At 37.4% G+C, this 16,201-nt stretch overlaps 1 long non-coding RNA gene across 1 annotated transcript in view; it reads right to left on the bottom strand.

Moving 5' to 3' along the window:
• Positions 1-287: 287 nt before the first annotated feature.
• LOC120534281 overlaps positions 288-16,201 on the bottom strand; it is a 72,419-nt gene continuing 56,505 nt past the window's right edge. Inside the window, exons 2-3 of the long non-coding RNA XR_005634716.1 lie at positions 3,055-3,117; positions 288-418 (exon numbers count right to left, since the gene is read on the bottom strand). This is a non-coding gene — a long non-coding RNA (uncharacterized LOC120534281). The remainder of the gene's footprint in view (positions 419-3,054; positions 3,118-16,201) is intronic.

Genomic DNA, 16,201 nt, shown 5'->3' with positions numbered 1-16,201 from the left:
GCCAACTCCCCACAGCCAGAGACTAGGACTTAAACAAGCTCTCTGGAGCTGGGAGGCAGTAGTGCTCACCACTGTGCTATTCAAACTTAAAAAGTTTAAATCTAGTTCTTTATGGTATAGAAGTAAACACTAAAAGTGTCGTGAAACTTTAACTATAAAGAAGCAGCCATAGCTTTGAGTAAATATTTGGAGCTGATCTGCATAGAAGTGTCAAACATTCCATTTATGCAAAAGAGTTTACATACTGTAAGTGTATAATAAATACAACAGGAATATACACTTTTCATATTCACTTCATACAGAAAACTCACAGAGGAAATCACAACTATAACAGGTCAGGGTGGTGCTACTTAGTAGTTATCAGTACACAGCTAGCTTCACATCTCCCTCCACCTCCTTCTGGCAGTCCAGATAAAATCTAATAAAAAAAAGACAGAGAGTGAGACGGCTGAGCTGCTGATACACTGCAAAAAATCCATATGCAAAAACTAGACAAAAAAAACTTTAAATGAGAGTTGTTTTGCTTTTATTTAGCAAAAAAATCTGCCAATGGGGTAAGCAAAATTTACTTGACAAGATTTCTCAAAACATGCTAAATAATTGTAAATACAAGTTTTTTGACAAGTCTTACAATAAGAAAAAAAAGATTTAACATCATGATATAAGTACTTTTCACTTGCTTAGATTTCATTTTTTGCAGTGTAAGATTTAATCACTGCACCTAAAGTGATGTGTGAAACTAGAAATATGACCTCCACTGCCATTAAAGTAGATGAATAATATCTGAATGTGTGCAAATGTGGATGCTGACTAAAAAGTCTGACTTATGAAGTGCACTCTGTAGTGTGAATGGTCATGAACTAGGTTTGCATACACAACTTCATTGTACTCAAACATATTCTTTAGTAACAAATATTTTAATTTTGTGCTTTTGTTTAGCTTGTGTGAGTTTGCTATTAGGTTAGTTTTCCATCCATCCATCATTCCATCCATCCATCCATCCATCCCTCCCTTTCCTAAACTCACATCCAGTTCAGGGAGATTGGGACCTAAAGAAGACCTTGCCTACATTATTATCAGCAGATTATACTGACATCATGATCCAATATGGTTGTCAGTCCATTCAATGGTACACTTGCACCCCTGCGTGTTCTGGCTCGCTTCAATTGTGCTAATATACAGTAACTAATTAACTTCACATTGTTATCTTTGGGATGTAGGAGAACACAAGAGTACTTGGAGGAAAACCTAGTTTGGAATCACCTTTCCCATTCATGCCAGTGCACTTTGTGTGTTGCTCTTGCCATTTTTGGGTGTGTTCATTTTTGCTTTGTTTCTTTTTTACTGTGCTCATTAGGAGTTAGATAATGCAGGTATGCACTCATACTGACTGCAAAGAGTTATTTGTAGAGCCAAGATTTGTGAAGGGTCAATGCAATTAGCTGTGTTTTACGGGTTAGTTAAAGGAATACACCACCCAAAGATGATTTTTTTTGTGTGTTTTGTAGGGATAATCAAGAAAATAATTTTATGTTTTTGTGGACCACAAAAATAAAAAAAGTTTGATATGATACAAGTACGCTGATGAAAAATGCTGTACAATAGCAAATATGAAAATGTCCATTGGGAGGAATGAAATATTATGTTACTCATGTCGTATAATTCATATGACAGTTATCCAGTTGTTTGCTCGTTACATGCAAAACACACGCATTTTTTGCTAAAATACTATTAAATAGGTATTTCCAGACAAATCAGTGCAAATTGTAAACAGGAAATGCAATTCACACTAGATTGAGTTTTTGAATTGAAGACAAGACTCCTGACCAATGAATGAGACATAGAGGCAGATCTTCAATTCCTGGAAGGGCATGGAGGCCACAAGTTTATTTCTATGCCATTTGTACTTTGTGACATGCTTCATCTTTAGTTGTTCTTTGTCTACAGGGAAATCTGAAACCAAATAATTGAATTCAATCTTTCATCTAGTCAAAAAGGGACTTCAAAAATCAAACTTGAAGAACAGAACTGAACGTTGTTAGCCAAAATAAGCAAGCGATTCAATCTTAAGGAGTAGCCACGATATCAACAGACTAGAATAGTCTCTGAGATGCTGGCTTATAATCTGTCATACCGATGACATCACCCAACATGTCTTCTGTTGGACACGCCCACAGCAACTCCCATTCGCATTGTAGCAGAGGGACTTCAAAATAACCACATCCATAAAACAAAGTGGCATCACGGTAAAAAATAATCAAAACAGGGTAAAATTCCTATTAATAGAAACACTTTAAATTAGAAAAATACTTTTTTAAATTAGAAAAATACTTTTTTGGACTCACTGACATTTAAAACGTAAATGTCCACTAAAGGAACTGTGCAGAAAAATGTGTAAAACACAGAAAAAATTAAAATCATAATGTAATTATAACACTGATCAAGCACTCTGTTATGATGAATGGGCCAAGCAAAACACTGATAAAAATTATGCAGTTTTGTTTATTGAACACTGTGTAAAAATACAGAAAATACACTCTCTGTACCCCTTGGACATACTGTCATTTACCCTCTAAAGAATGTACATGGTAGTAATGAAAGTTTGTGGAAACTCCCGGAAAATAAACAGGGTGCATTGATCCAGACAGAGGTTCCACATCCTTATTCCATAATTTATCTCTAAGCATTTACAACAGTGCTTATTTAAGTAAGGTAATTACCTCAATCACATAACATACCAGTAATGACTGAGTCTCTGTCCAAATAAATAGGTGCACCAAATCCATCAATCGTCAAATCATCATCAGAGTTTTCAGCCAGCTAAGTCTGTGTAAAAGCCATGATGCTTGAATGTGCACACATGTTTGAACTTGGCCCAGTTTTGTTCTGTAAATAACATTTCCTATCGTTAAGGCAGGTTGTGCCCCCAAAAGTTTTTTCAGTTTCTCTCAAATATCTAACACAAACACGCTATCCCACTGAACATTTTTGCATTATTTCTGATTACCTGATTATCCAAACAAATTACTGAATTAAAATAGTGGGCAGACTTACTGAGAAATTGGGTGGTAGGATGCGTGTGTTCAGGTAGGATCCAATGAAGTATTCTGTGCTGGTCTGATGAAAATAAATAAAAAAACAAATTGATTAAAATAAACCAACAGTGACATGTCTGTAACACTATCATTATCAGGGATAACTCAGACAAAAGATTAGCATAGGACAGACACCATTTAAGAGACAGCAAAGTTTAATAAAAGTTTAACAGAACATGGAGTGAAAAATCCTTTTGCTAAACATTACAAATACAGTATATGGTATCCTCATATGAAGTATTTTTGACATTATCAAATGCCTATATCATATAGCTAGAATAATTACAATACAATAATTTTAAAATTCTCTCTATTTCCATGGTGCAACATTTCCATTTAAATGTTATGTAAGGGTAGCCTAGATGAGTTAGGATCTTGAAAAGAAGTTCACATCTATATAAGCCACACACAAACCTGTGCTTCATGTTTATATATAATATGCTACCATGGCTGTCCATTTGTCTGTTGACCTATTGACCTGAAATTTGGTACACATATATTATGTGCTGCGGTGGGCTGGCGCCCTGCCTGGGGCTTGTTTCCTGCCTTGCGCCCTGTGTTGGCTGGGATTGGCTTCAGCAGACCCCCGTGACCCTGTAGTTAGGATATAGCGGGTTGGATAATGGATGGATATATTATGTGACGTGTACTACATGCTTTTCGGGGTGATGATTGACCTCCAAGGTTATTCCTCTTTTTATTTTTATTTTATTTTATTGTAGAATCAACTCTCGGCTGCGGGTAGCAGGGCGGCCATGCGGCGCCGTTCTCATCCCTACCACCTTTGCCGTCACTTCCCCTATCTCTTTATATCTTAAATCATTCTTGAGGTAGATTGAAGACTTAAGTGCCATCTTAAGTGAAAAATTAAGGAAAACGTACTAAGTAATTGCAACACAAACACTGAATTAATCAGTTTTAACACGAAAAGATGCAGACGAAAGAAAAGAAGCATTGGGCTGCTAGGGTGGAGAAAAGAAGAGCTGCTCAGGAAGCAGCAAGCGCATCAACCTCTGAGCAAACGAATGCTAAACATACAGAGAAAGAGTATGAGAACTAGGAATGCTCAAGTCAAGTGTATTCACTGTATGTCATCATGCAGTGCGTCGTTATTGGTTTCTAATATTACTCATTGATTTGCTTCAGCACAGATGTCTTATCTGTTGTTGACATGTTAGTGTGATGGAGCAAAGAATTTTGTAAATACTTTATTGAAATACAGAATCAGATGTCACTTAACACTGTATAATATCTGTGAGATTACTTACCATTTAGTTATTTTCATGCTTTGAGTTTGACTTTGAGTAAAGACAAGACATATTTGTATGTGACCTTTGTGAAGCAGTCACTAACTGACTAGGAAGTGTTTGTGTCAAAAGTTTTCATTCATGAAAAGTTGCTCAAATCCTTTCTGGTGTTGCCAAGTGGAAAAGGTGCCAAATGTGACTACAGCTTCCAGCACCTTTTTTGTGAATACCTATTGAAAGACTGGTTCTCAGAGACCAAAGGAACCAGAACATGGGTTGAACACTTAGTGGAAGGCAGATTCATAGTCAAAAGAGCTAGCAATTGTCAGGAAACCAAATCTCTTTTGGAATTTATCCAACTCTCAGAACCTAACAGTCAGACCTGTTTCCCCACACAAATCTGAAAACTTAGGGTAGGCCCCACCACCATACACCAATCTGGTCTCAAACCCAAGAACCAGGCTTCATGGCCTGCACAGGCCTGTGAAGACAGCTCAGAAAAAATTAACATCACGGGGAAAAAGAAGAACTTAAAAATTTCAAATAGCAAAACAGTTTTTCACCAGTTGCATTAAATGATTGCATTTGGGAAATCAATCATTGGATGACAGCTAATTTTTTATGACTTAATCCTGATAAAACAAAAATCCTATTGGTTGATACCAAATCTGTCCTTTCTATCTTTCATGGGCTAAAAATTGATGTCAATGGGATCCTGGTAGAACCCTCAGCATCAGTCCATAATTTGGGTGTCATCTTTGATCAGCTTCTTACTTTTCAATCACACATTAGCTCAATAGTACACATAGCTTTTTTCATCGTTGCAGCATTGCTCATCTGTATTCTTTCCTCAGTGTGAAAGATACTGAAACACTTATTCATGCTTTCATCGCTACCCATCTGGACTATTGCAATGCATTGTTTTATTGCCTACCAACTAAGTATATCAATAGATTACAATATGTTCAGAATTCTGCTGCTCGTCTTCTTATACACACTAAAAAATCTGCTCACATCAGTTCTGTCCTCTGATTTTCATTGGTTACCAGTTTCTTCAAGAATCAAATATAAAATTATTCTTCTCACCTTTAAAGCCCTTCATGGTTTAGCCCCTCATTATCTGTCTGAGCTGCTGCTTCCTTACACTCCTGCCCGTGCATTAAGATCATCGGACACTAACTTATTCACTGTACGTAAATACAGGTTAGTAACTATGGGTGGCAGAGCTTTCAATGTGATGGCTTTGCGAGGAAAAATCTGTTATTCATTTCAAACTCCTGTTAAAAACACATCTCTTCAATAAGTATTATTCATTTTCTTGTATGTAATTTCTATTGTCTTGTTAATGTGTTTTGTTGAATTGTAAAGTGTCCTTGAGTGTAGATCCCAGATTACGACTTGAGTGCAGTCATGCAACAGGTGACACCTCGACACCACACTAGTTCAGATGGAATGAAACCAATGTGAGGTTTTTATTGGAGTGCCAATTCGGCCACCAAACCCCAGGTGTTTCCCTGCAGGTTGGAGGGCCTACATGCAGGGCTGGATGCAGATTAATGGCACTACATAAGTAAAACATATTATATTATTATTACTATTATTTGTAATTGGAGTTTAATAGCAGAAATTTCAAAACAAGACCTAAACATAATCAGCAGTAATCAGAAAAGGTTTTCCAAAAATGAACCCAAAAATCTAAAAGGAAATAGGTACAAAGAAAGGAAAATCCAAAACAAGACATGAAAAACACAAGTATTAACTACTATTCCAATATTAACCCTAAAGCTAACTTAACCTTATATAAATCTGGGGGTTGTAGAGTCAGAGGTTTGCCCCCCTTTGGCTTAACTTGAAGTGCACAAGAAACATATATACAGTAATCCCTCACTATATCGCGCTTCGACTTTCGCAGCTTCACTCTATCGCGGATTTTATATGTAAGCATAACTAAATATATAACGTGAATTTTTCGTGGGTTAGGCGGATAATATGTCTTTTTACTTCCTGTACATGCTTCCTCAGTTGGTTTGCCCAGTTGATTTCATAAAAGGGACGCTATTGGTGGATGACTGAGAAGCTAACCAATCAGAGCACGCAGTTAAGTTCCTGTGTGCTGAATGCGGTGTTAACCAGGAAGTCTCGTCTTGCTCATTCTGCAGCAACGTGTTTCGCTGTGTAAAGAGTTAACTTTTGTGCTCATCTTTGTGCATAGTCAAGCCCTTCATTATGGCTCCAAAACGATCTGCTCCTGCTGCTGCTTCAGGGGCCGTGCCCAAGCGCCAACGGAAGATGTTAACGACTGCAGAAAAGGTAAACGTTTTGGATTTGTTGAAGGAAGGAAAAAAGCTACACCGCTGTAGGACGCCATTACGGCATCAATGAGGCTACGATTCTTTTTATTTAAAAAGTAGGAAAGGAATACAAGATCTAAGGCCGCAGTGTCCTTTTAACCAGGGTGCAAAACGAGTTGTAAGTGAATGTAATAAGGCAGTAGTCTGGATGGAATCTGCTTTAGGGATTTGGATTGAAGACTGCCAGAAGAAGAACAACGGCAGTGCTTCACAATCGCCTGAAGAGACTCCTTTGGAAGAACTGTAACGCTCTCCTTTGTTGTGCAGTAAAATTAAACTCATCGTTATCGGACAAGTCATCGTGTCATTGTTGGTGAGTAACCATAATTAATTTTCTACTTACAGTACTTAGTACATGTACGTACGTTTAGTGTCACTGACACACATTTACTGTATACTATTTTTCTTGCATTGTACATATTTATTGCTGGTGGCCTATCTATCGTAATGGCTGTAACATATGTGATATCGGAGACACTCGATATCTTTAAAATAATATTTAGGTTTTACTGCATATAAACAGTGTGTTTATATACATAATTTCAATGAATCTTACCTAATATCTAAAAGAATACAAAGGAATTATGCTGTATAACTGCAGGGAATATTTATAAACAGTGTGGGAGAGTTTATAAGGGCTTAAAATATAAAAAAATAACCATACAAACATATGGTTTCTACTTCACGGATTATTACCTATCGCGCTGTGACTGGAACACAACTCCCACGATCAAGGAGGGATTACTGTATGTATAAATTATCTCTCAAATAAATTAAGAGAGAGAGAGAGAGAAAGAGAGTGAGAGAGAGTAAGGACCTCTTGCTATGAATAACATTTTGCTATGATTTCTGTGATTTGTACTCCTGGCTTTGTCAGCCCTTTTGAAACAGTCTTCCCCGTATTTATGACAATCATCTATTTCATCTTCTAAATGTGCTTGTTCTGATACTAACTCTCTCTGGCATACAGTCCTACACTTTATGGCCATAACAGATCATAATAATGTCTCCTGGTTTTCTGCGTTGATTATCTCCTCTCACAAGACTTGTAAAAGTAAAAGTATCCGAGGAATGATACCATTAATTCATGTAAATTGTTTTGCTAACTGGGCATCATGAAGGTGTAATGGTTATCACTGCTGCTTTACTGACTGACATGAATCTCCTGTTTGCTGTCGACCTGCACAATTTTTACCTTAACCCCCCCCTTTGCTCCGGACCCTTCATTGTAGTTTTCTCTCATGTGAGGAGACTCTGTGAAGGACTGGTGCCCCATGCGGGTTTGGTTTCTGACTTACACCCACTGCTATCAGAGAGACTTCACCCACCCACAATCCTGAACATGGACTAAGTGGGTTTGAGAACGATGCTACTAAATTTTATGTAGAGAACAAAAAAGAAAGGTTGTTTTTCACCAAATATCTGGCAAATAAACTGGGTGAGTAAATAGACAGAACCCTTCATGTTCCGCAGAAGCAGATGCTGGTCCTTTAATTGTGTGCTTATTAGAGGGTTCTGTAATTATTCAACTATGGAATTTTTCTGTTAGCACACTAAATATACCAATTACAATAATTTGTTTTTTTACGTTAGAATATGTCTGCAGGAAAAGTATGGCAGCATAGCATTTTCAGTAAATTAGCTATAAGTGCAACAGGAAAAACCAGAAAAGCAGTCTCTCTCTTTTCAGTACCTCAGCCAAATGATAGTCAAGTGTAGGCTAAGCTTAAATACCATCATTGTTTAGCATGTCTGTCCTCTACATACACTTCATTTAAGGTGACTTGTCAAAAATGCTTAATAAATCAACAGCTCCAACCCTAAGAGGGTTCTGTGACCTTACCTCATGTGTTTATTGTTTCAGTAGGCTGACACAGAAATCACACACAATGAACATTTGTCATAATTGCTAAGACTATCAAACTAGGCACATACACAACTTGTTTTTTTCTGAGGCTTTAATTTCAAAAAATGTGTAAGCAGACCTTGAAATTCTGAAAAGATTCCATTAGTTGGCATGAATGGTTTTAATGGTGAAGTTTATTTCAATGCCTACTACAGGTTTTTACTTGACTCTTTCCAACTCTTTTCAGACCCATCTCACCTGGATGAAGTCAAGAGGATTCTTTTATCCTGGACCCAGAAGTGTTTCCGGCACTAGAACATAATCCATCGGAAGCACTTCTGGTTCAGACGGAAGCCTCATGGAACCCAACAGGGCTACCCCATGGAGGGTGTCCACGTGGGGATCCTAACTGATGGTTGCTGCCATCTAGCGTGTAGCATGTAATCCTGATAGGTTGTCTTCCCCCTGTCCTTGCATCACTCTAGCCTCCCATCCAGATAAGGAATATATGCCTTGAATAAATAGCAGGACTCCAGGAGCCTAAACAGACAGAATCAACTCAATATTATTTTGTAAAAAATAGGTGAATACAATTGGAGAGCTTTGTTGGACTGAAAGGCCTGTTCTTGTCTAATGTTCTAGTGATAGTAACTGGAGCACAACCTGAAAGTGAACCTGATCATGCATGCACTATGTAGCTGCAAAGATATCCATGGCATATCACACCACTTTGATTGAAGAATTAAATAATGTAACGTGTTTACAGAAATTCAACTACTAATACAGTATTCCCAGGCATGCCCATCATCTCCATGACTGTTTCCTGCTTTGTGTTGGGTGCTTCTAGGATGGACTTCATCACTTCCATAACCCTAAATGGATAAACCAGGTCTTGATATTTAGGGTAATCTTTTAGCTGACACCATTTAACATGCAGCTGCAATTTAATGCATAGCAGTGAAAAAATGACCAGAAGAGGGTGCTATTGTCTTAAATACCATTGTGAGACAAAGCAAAGTCTCGTTTAACACTAACAAAGGGCCATCATCTGACACTGAAACATCATTAGTCAACTATACAGCTACTATATTCATTGACTAATTTATTTTATTTTTATTAGTGATCATTTATTGCTTTGTACAGTAGATAGTCTACTATTTAGTTAGTATTATCAATCTGTCACCTTCCCAAAATACCATGTTCCCAATCTATTATTATTAAAAATTAGGGGGCTTTGCCCCCTGTAGCTTCACTCGCCAACCCCCATGTTTGGTTTTCCGGAAACACACTTGTAAGATTTTTTTTTCTTTGAATCGTTGCTATTTCATTAGTTTCACTTTTATTTTAGAACTTCTGTAAGAACAATATTTGGAATCGTTCGTGTCCCAATATGCTGAATCTTTGAAATGAAGTCAGTGAGACATGTGTTTAATGACTTTGTACCATAATTTAGGATAGGTTTCTCTGTTTGGAATTTCAGCACAGACAAAACGATCTACATCATCAGCAGTTAATAACTTTTTTGCAAAGTAACCAATAAATGCATGTGAGTTAAACCCCGTTTTTGAAATTCTCTGACTTAAACTAATTTACTTTTGTTTGCATCAATGCAATCTGTACTATCTTTTTTTTGATACTGTAGCGACTGACATAATAAAGTGTCACAAAAGTTCTACTTTAAGAATCGCTGACTCTGTAACCCCAAACACAGCCTTCTAGCACCCTCTCCAACTCCTCCTTCCACGGGTCTCGCCTCCCCCTTACCGCATCAATCAATACCCGCTATCAGTCTTCCGTGCTGTACTCTGCCCTCCCTTGATCGTACCTAACAGTCACTTAAAACAAAAAAAAGGCTTCAGCTTGGCTGGGACGCTACAATACTTTCGACTGTTACTGTTTTCATATTCTGTACCTTTCTCTGCATATGTATCGCGCCTTCGGTCTCTTTTCTCCGCGCTGCTCTTACTTCTTTGCTGAGAGCATAGGATCTGTGTGTGCCACGTGAGTTTACATGACTGAATGTTTTGCTGGCTGTCCAAGTTCTTATTTGATAAGAAGGGCATGTCTTGCAAGAATCTTATGTTCCACATCCCGGCGAGACTGCCCTGGGACAATCTCTTGGCACCAAGTCTCATGTTTACGGTCCCGCGAGACACTCCGTGGCCAGTCTTTTTTGTCTCGAGGGTCTTTAAAATTTCTTTCGAGAACATCCGAGAAGATCACGTATCGTCGCCTTGCTTTTCCATTCCAGGATTTTTTTTATATATAGAGAGATGTCATTCACCTTGGAATGTCTGCCCATTCTTACATTTTCTGAATCTCATCCTTCAGTTGTATACTTTAATAAAACCATATCGGGAGCATTAGGTAGAAAGCAAGAACTAACCATGGATGGCACACCAGTCTACCACAGCACACACTAACACACAGTTACCAACAATGAGGAGATGCCAATCGACCTAATAAGAACATTTTTGAGATGTGTGAAGAAACTGAAATGTTTGGAGAAAAATCAAATATCCATGAGAAGAATATGCAAACTATACCAGCTAGAATTCATATCTCCGGAGCTGCACCACTGCACTCTTCTTATTGTAACAATTATCTGCCCTATTTACCTAGCTATAGTGTTGCGTTCAGTTGTAATTTCTGCCAGAACACTAGGGGGAGTGTTTAAGAATGTTTTACCTGTTGAAGGGATAGAAATGAGTCTTGGAAAAGAATGCTGTTTTTTGATGGGATATAAGTGTGTGCCTGTCGCAAAATAAAGAACATAATGTTCTAAGTTCCCCATGGCTGGCTAAGTATCACAACATATAGATTACTACAACTGTATATGTCTATATCTATTACTGTCTGTATTATGAAAAACAGCAGGACTGTTCAACTCTAGTACTAGAGGGCCACAGTCATTGCAGGTTCTCTTTTCTGCCATTTTCCTAATCAGTGACCAGTCTCTTCTGCTAATTAACTTTTCCCTTAATTTTGACTTGATATTTAAGATTCAGACACCTTAAGTATTTCTTTTTTCTTTAATTAGCAGCAATACAATAATGTGATGCAAAACAAGCCAACAGATGACCAGCTAACCCGTGTCCATCATACAATATCGGAAAATAAAGAAAGGTGAAGGTCTCATTGATCTGCTCTGTTCAGCAAAACATTTTGTTGTCTTAAAAAAGAAAATCAACGGTTTTGAAAAATTTTTTTTTGGCAGAAAGAGAGTGTACTCAACAAGCCATAGGATTAAATAACAGGTTTAATTTACAATTAGAATAAACTTCTAAATAAGAACGTGATTGGAGTGGATTGGTTGGAGTTTGAGGCCCTGACTTAGCTGGTTATCTGTTGTCTCACTTCATATTTTTGATAGGCTGCCATTTAAGGAAAAAAGAAACAAACCAGAGGGCTGTTTTTAACAAGGCAATTGAAATGAAGTTAAAAGAAAAGATATCAGTAGCAGAAATTGGACACTATTTAAGAAAGTGGCTGAAAGGAAAAACTGGACCTACTGCAGTACTCCACGATCGGACTTGGACACCCATGATATACTGTATATATTATTACAATTATTACTACATCAGTCCACCTGCCTAAAGTATACAGTAAATTATTACTACTATTTCTATATATACCTATCCATTATATCTATATTATTTATTGTTATAATTTGCTCTGCCTCCTAGAATGTCTAATGTGGACGCACAGGAAAAACCCAGGGGGAAAGGACAAGGAATTCCTGATGCGTCAAAACATTCATTTCTAGGAAAGAACCATAAGCCTTTAAAGAAATGCGAGTCAGTAGGGATCACGAGAGGTGCAACACCAATTCCAATCACATTTTCCCAGGACAATAAATAAAAGCTGGTCAAGACCTGGAGCAGTCAGAATACTTCCAATTGCTATGCAAGGTAGGACTTCACCACCACAGCTCAAGTCATCAAAGGAAAAGAGATTTAAACAGGAGACCTAGGGAAGAAAGGAAGTCTACTTACTAGTACTTGGACTGACTCTTTAATTTTCTTAAATCTTATATTGAAACTTTTTGTGTGAAAGGAAGCCAATTCTCATAACTGGTCACAGATCCGTCTAGGTTTATGTGTTATGTGAAATCAATGTACCCCACGACTCACCATACTAAAAGACTTGGTGTTAAAATGGGTTACTGATAATCCCTCCTATCAGAAATAGGACATATTAATACTATTATTATATCTATCTGCCATGCTATCCACTCTCTGTGCCTGCTAACTCCATTACTAGGTTGTGTTGAATGGCAGCTTATCTCAGGGTGCAAGGCAGAACACAAGGTTGATGTGGGGTTCACTCACACAGAGTCCTGTGCTCACACTAAACCAATTGATAGTCACCGATCAACCTAACATACAAGCAGGAGCTGAAGATGGCTGCATTAGAGGCTTGGCAGAGCATCACCAGAGAAGATACTCAGTACCTGCTAAGGTCTGTAAATCACACACTTCAAGCTGTCATTGCATGTGAGGGATATGCAACAAAGTACTAAATATGATGGCTTAAAAATACCTAATGTTGCTATGTGCCAAACATTATGGTACCCTTATACTGGGGACTATGTATAAAAAGTGTTCTTATTTCTTCATGGTGTCACTGAAATGTATGCAAATAGCCTTAAAATAAAGCCTGCTATGTTCACTTTAATCACATCTGTACTGTTTGATTTGTAAAGGATTAAAACACTTTTAGGTCTTTCTCGGAACATCAATGAATGTAAGCGAGTTATTTCTCATTGGATTTCAGGCTGCTATCTTTACAAAACTGGAAAAAAAAACTGAAATCTGGCTCAGGTAGGAGGCCACGTTTGTCCTTTAATGACAGTGAGACACTGGCTTTAAGTCTATGCACTCCAGCCTTCTGTAACTCCACACAGTTGTAACTACTGCTCTTGCCAATATCATTACTGATGGTGCCATTACAAAAACAATCAATTTCTGCAGAGAACATTCTAGACCCCCACAAGCCCAGGGCTCAGATCTAGTGTACTAATTTCCTCCACTTGTCGCTACTACTGGGTGTAAACATTATGAATATACCATGACTATGTCAGCCAAATATAAGATCCTAATAAAAGCATCTGCAGTGGAGTGCAGCCCTATTGTGATCACCCTATAATTTAATTGTATATTTCTCACACAGAGCATGTTAAAAACAGATCTGTGGTTAAATCTACTGTGGCGCATCCCCTTCTGTTGCAATGGCCCTAATTTTACAAAAACGCTTTTGGTTTATGCAGGCTACTCACTATCATGTTTCACAAGCATCCATCTTTCATTTTCACTGCTGTGACTTGAAGTCTAAAATTAAAATTGGCTTTCTGCCCTGAACTATATGGTTAACGCTTTCTGTTCATTGTCTTAACAATGCCATGCAGACGTAGCTCTTTCCTTTTGAGTCCCAAAATAGGTGACCTGGCGTGATGCCACAGGTTGTGAGCTGTGACACATGTGTGTCTAGAGCCTTTCCAGGCACACTGGCGTACCATTATGCAGAGCAGAGACACTGAGAACCTCGACCAGACTGGCTTTTATTGCACATCTTTGGAATCTCTTTGGGTTCCCCCATTGGCCCCATGGGATAGAAAGCAATCCAACTGTAAATGGAGCTCCATTTAGCTAAAAAAGTATAAGAATCTGAGGATGAGAACTGTGGCTTATTATTAGCAGCAAAACACAACATGTAAACGTCACAAAGAAAGTTAATGGCCACTCAGTCCCAAAGGCGCACTGAGTGCGGGTGACAATAAAAAACACTGAGAGAAAGGCAACTGGAGGAGTTGAAAGCAAGCTGAAATACAAACAGAAAACTAAATATTGCTGTCAGCTTTGTTATACCTGAAGTTTAGGCCTTGGATTGCATTCTGTCATTTGGTCTCCAACAAAGTCACACCATACTGAGAACAGACTGATAGGCCTCAAAAAGAAAAATGTGTTTATGTACCAACTCACTTGTAAAGACGTTCAGATTGCTAGTGCAGTATAACATAATGATTCTGTCTTTTTTGAAATTGCACTTAACGTAGTGAACTTCAGGCACATGTGTAAGCATATGTATGCTGGACAGATGTAAACATTAGTTTTTAAAAACTACAAAAAGTAACTTTCAATTATACAGTTCAAGAATACCACACACTCCCTAGCAGAATTATATTCCGCATCACCGATAAGCCGCAGTCTTCAGTTTTTTACACTCTTATTAGGGTCTAGTCATAGCAGAAAGGGGCCCATTCAGAACAAGTCTAATAAAAAATAATTTAGAAATTCAGGTTTAACATTTACATTTTCATGTTACATATTAAACATTTTAAATGTTTACTTTTACAAAAACATACTGTACATATATATGTGTTATAATGTTACTCTATATATTAAACAAAATTCTAACAAAAACTAAAGCTTCATTCCATATTATGGCGCAAATTGAACTATTAGAAAAAGCTAAAACCAATACTTGGTATTTTATTCCCATTTTTAATTAGTATAAAATAGTAGATTGAAGTGCATTTAAGTATATTTATTGCTTTCAAGCTGTTGATATCAAGTTGTAAAGAAGTAGGCCAGCAGCATCACTCACCATCAGAAAGACAGAAATGTTGGCTGAGATGTTAACAGATAGCATAATTAATTAATCGACTTTAAAGGTTTCTATTACCGTGAATTATGAGACTAGGATAGATAGATAGATAGATAGATAGATAGATAGATAGATAGATAGATAGATAGATAGATAGATAGATAGATAGATAGATCTTTATTTTGCTTTATACAGAAGCTTTTTAAATAAATACATACGGTATATAGATAAATAAATATACACACACACACTTTTTTCTGATCACACACTGGAATGACCAATCACAATGAGGCATTATGCAGTTGTATTACTGTTGTTACAGGGAGCCCCAGTAGCGTTTCTTGACACACTTCTACTGAATAATTCATTGGCTGAAAGTCCTCAGTGTTATGACAGTGGTTCTCAGACTCAATCCTAGAGACCCCATGTGGCTGCAGGTTTTTGTTCAAACCAGTTTCAAAATCACTGACTGATTTTCCAGTAGTCTGCTCTATTTTTCATTGGATTTGGTGTGCCTCTACTCACTTTAACAATGCAGGTTTTATTTGGCATGGAGCATTACAGAACCACGCTAAAAAAGAGTTCTGATTCTAGCCTCCTTTTACATGCGTTATGGTTCTGAACCATGATCAGCTATTAAAGAGCCAGATTTACTGGCCTGACAATGATCCTTTTAAATGTAATTTCTCTATAGATCAACATCCTCAACAGGCATTCTTGTGAAAGCATTCTAAATCATAAAAAATCTTCTTCTCCTCTTCCTCTTCACTTGGTGCTATACCCACTATTCTGTCTGCTCCATCTACTCTATCTTTGATTTATTCATCTGTACTCCCTATACTTTCATCCTCCATCCCCTCCTGATATCCAATGCAGCCTTTCTGTTCTCTCCATCCTCTCCAGTTGTCTGACACTGGATTACATAAATAACAAAAATAAACACCAAGTATAATCACAGTGTGGTTTAGTTTATCATAATTATTTAGTTTTATTTTATTTCTGTGGATGTTACTATTATTATTATTCATATATATTCTGACTGTAGATATATCTACT

The sequence above is a fragment of the Polypterus senegalus genome, chromosome 1 (genome assembly GCF_016835505.1).
Source record: "Polypterus senegalus isolate Bchr_013 chromosome 1, ASM1683550v1, whole genome shotgun sequence".
Taxonomy (NCBI): domain Eukaryota; kingdom Metazoa; phylum Chordata; class Cladistia; order Polypteriformes; family Polypteridae; genus Polypterus; species Polypterus senegalus.
Note: the sequence above shows the minus strand (reverse complement) of the source record. Positions and strands in the feature narration are given on the sequence as shown.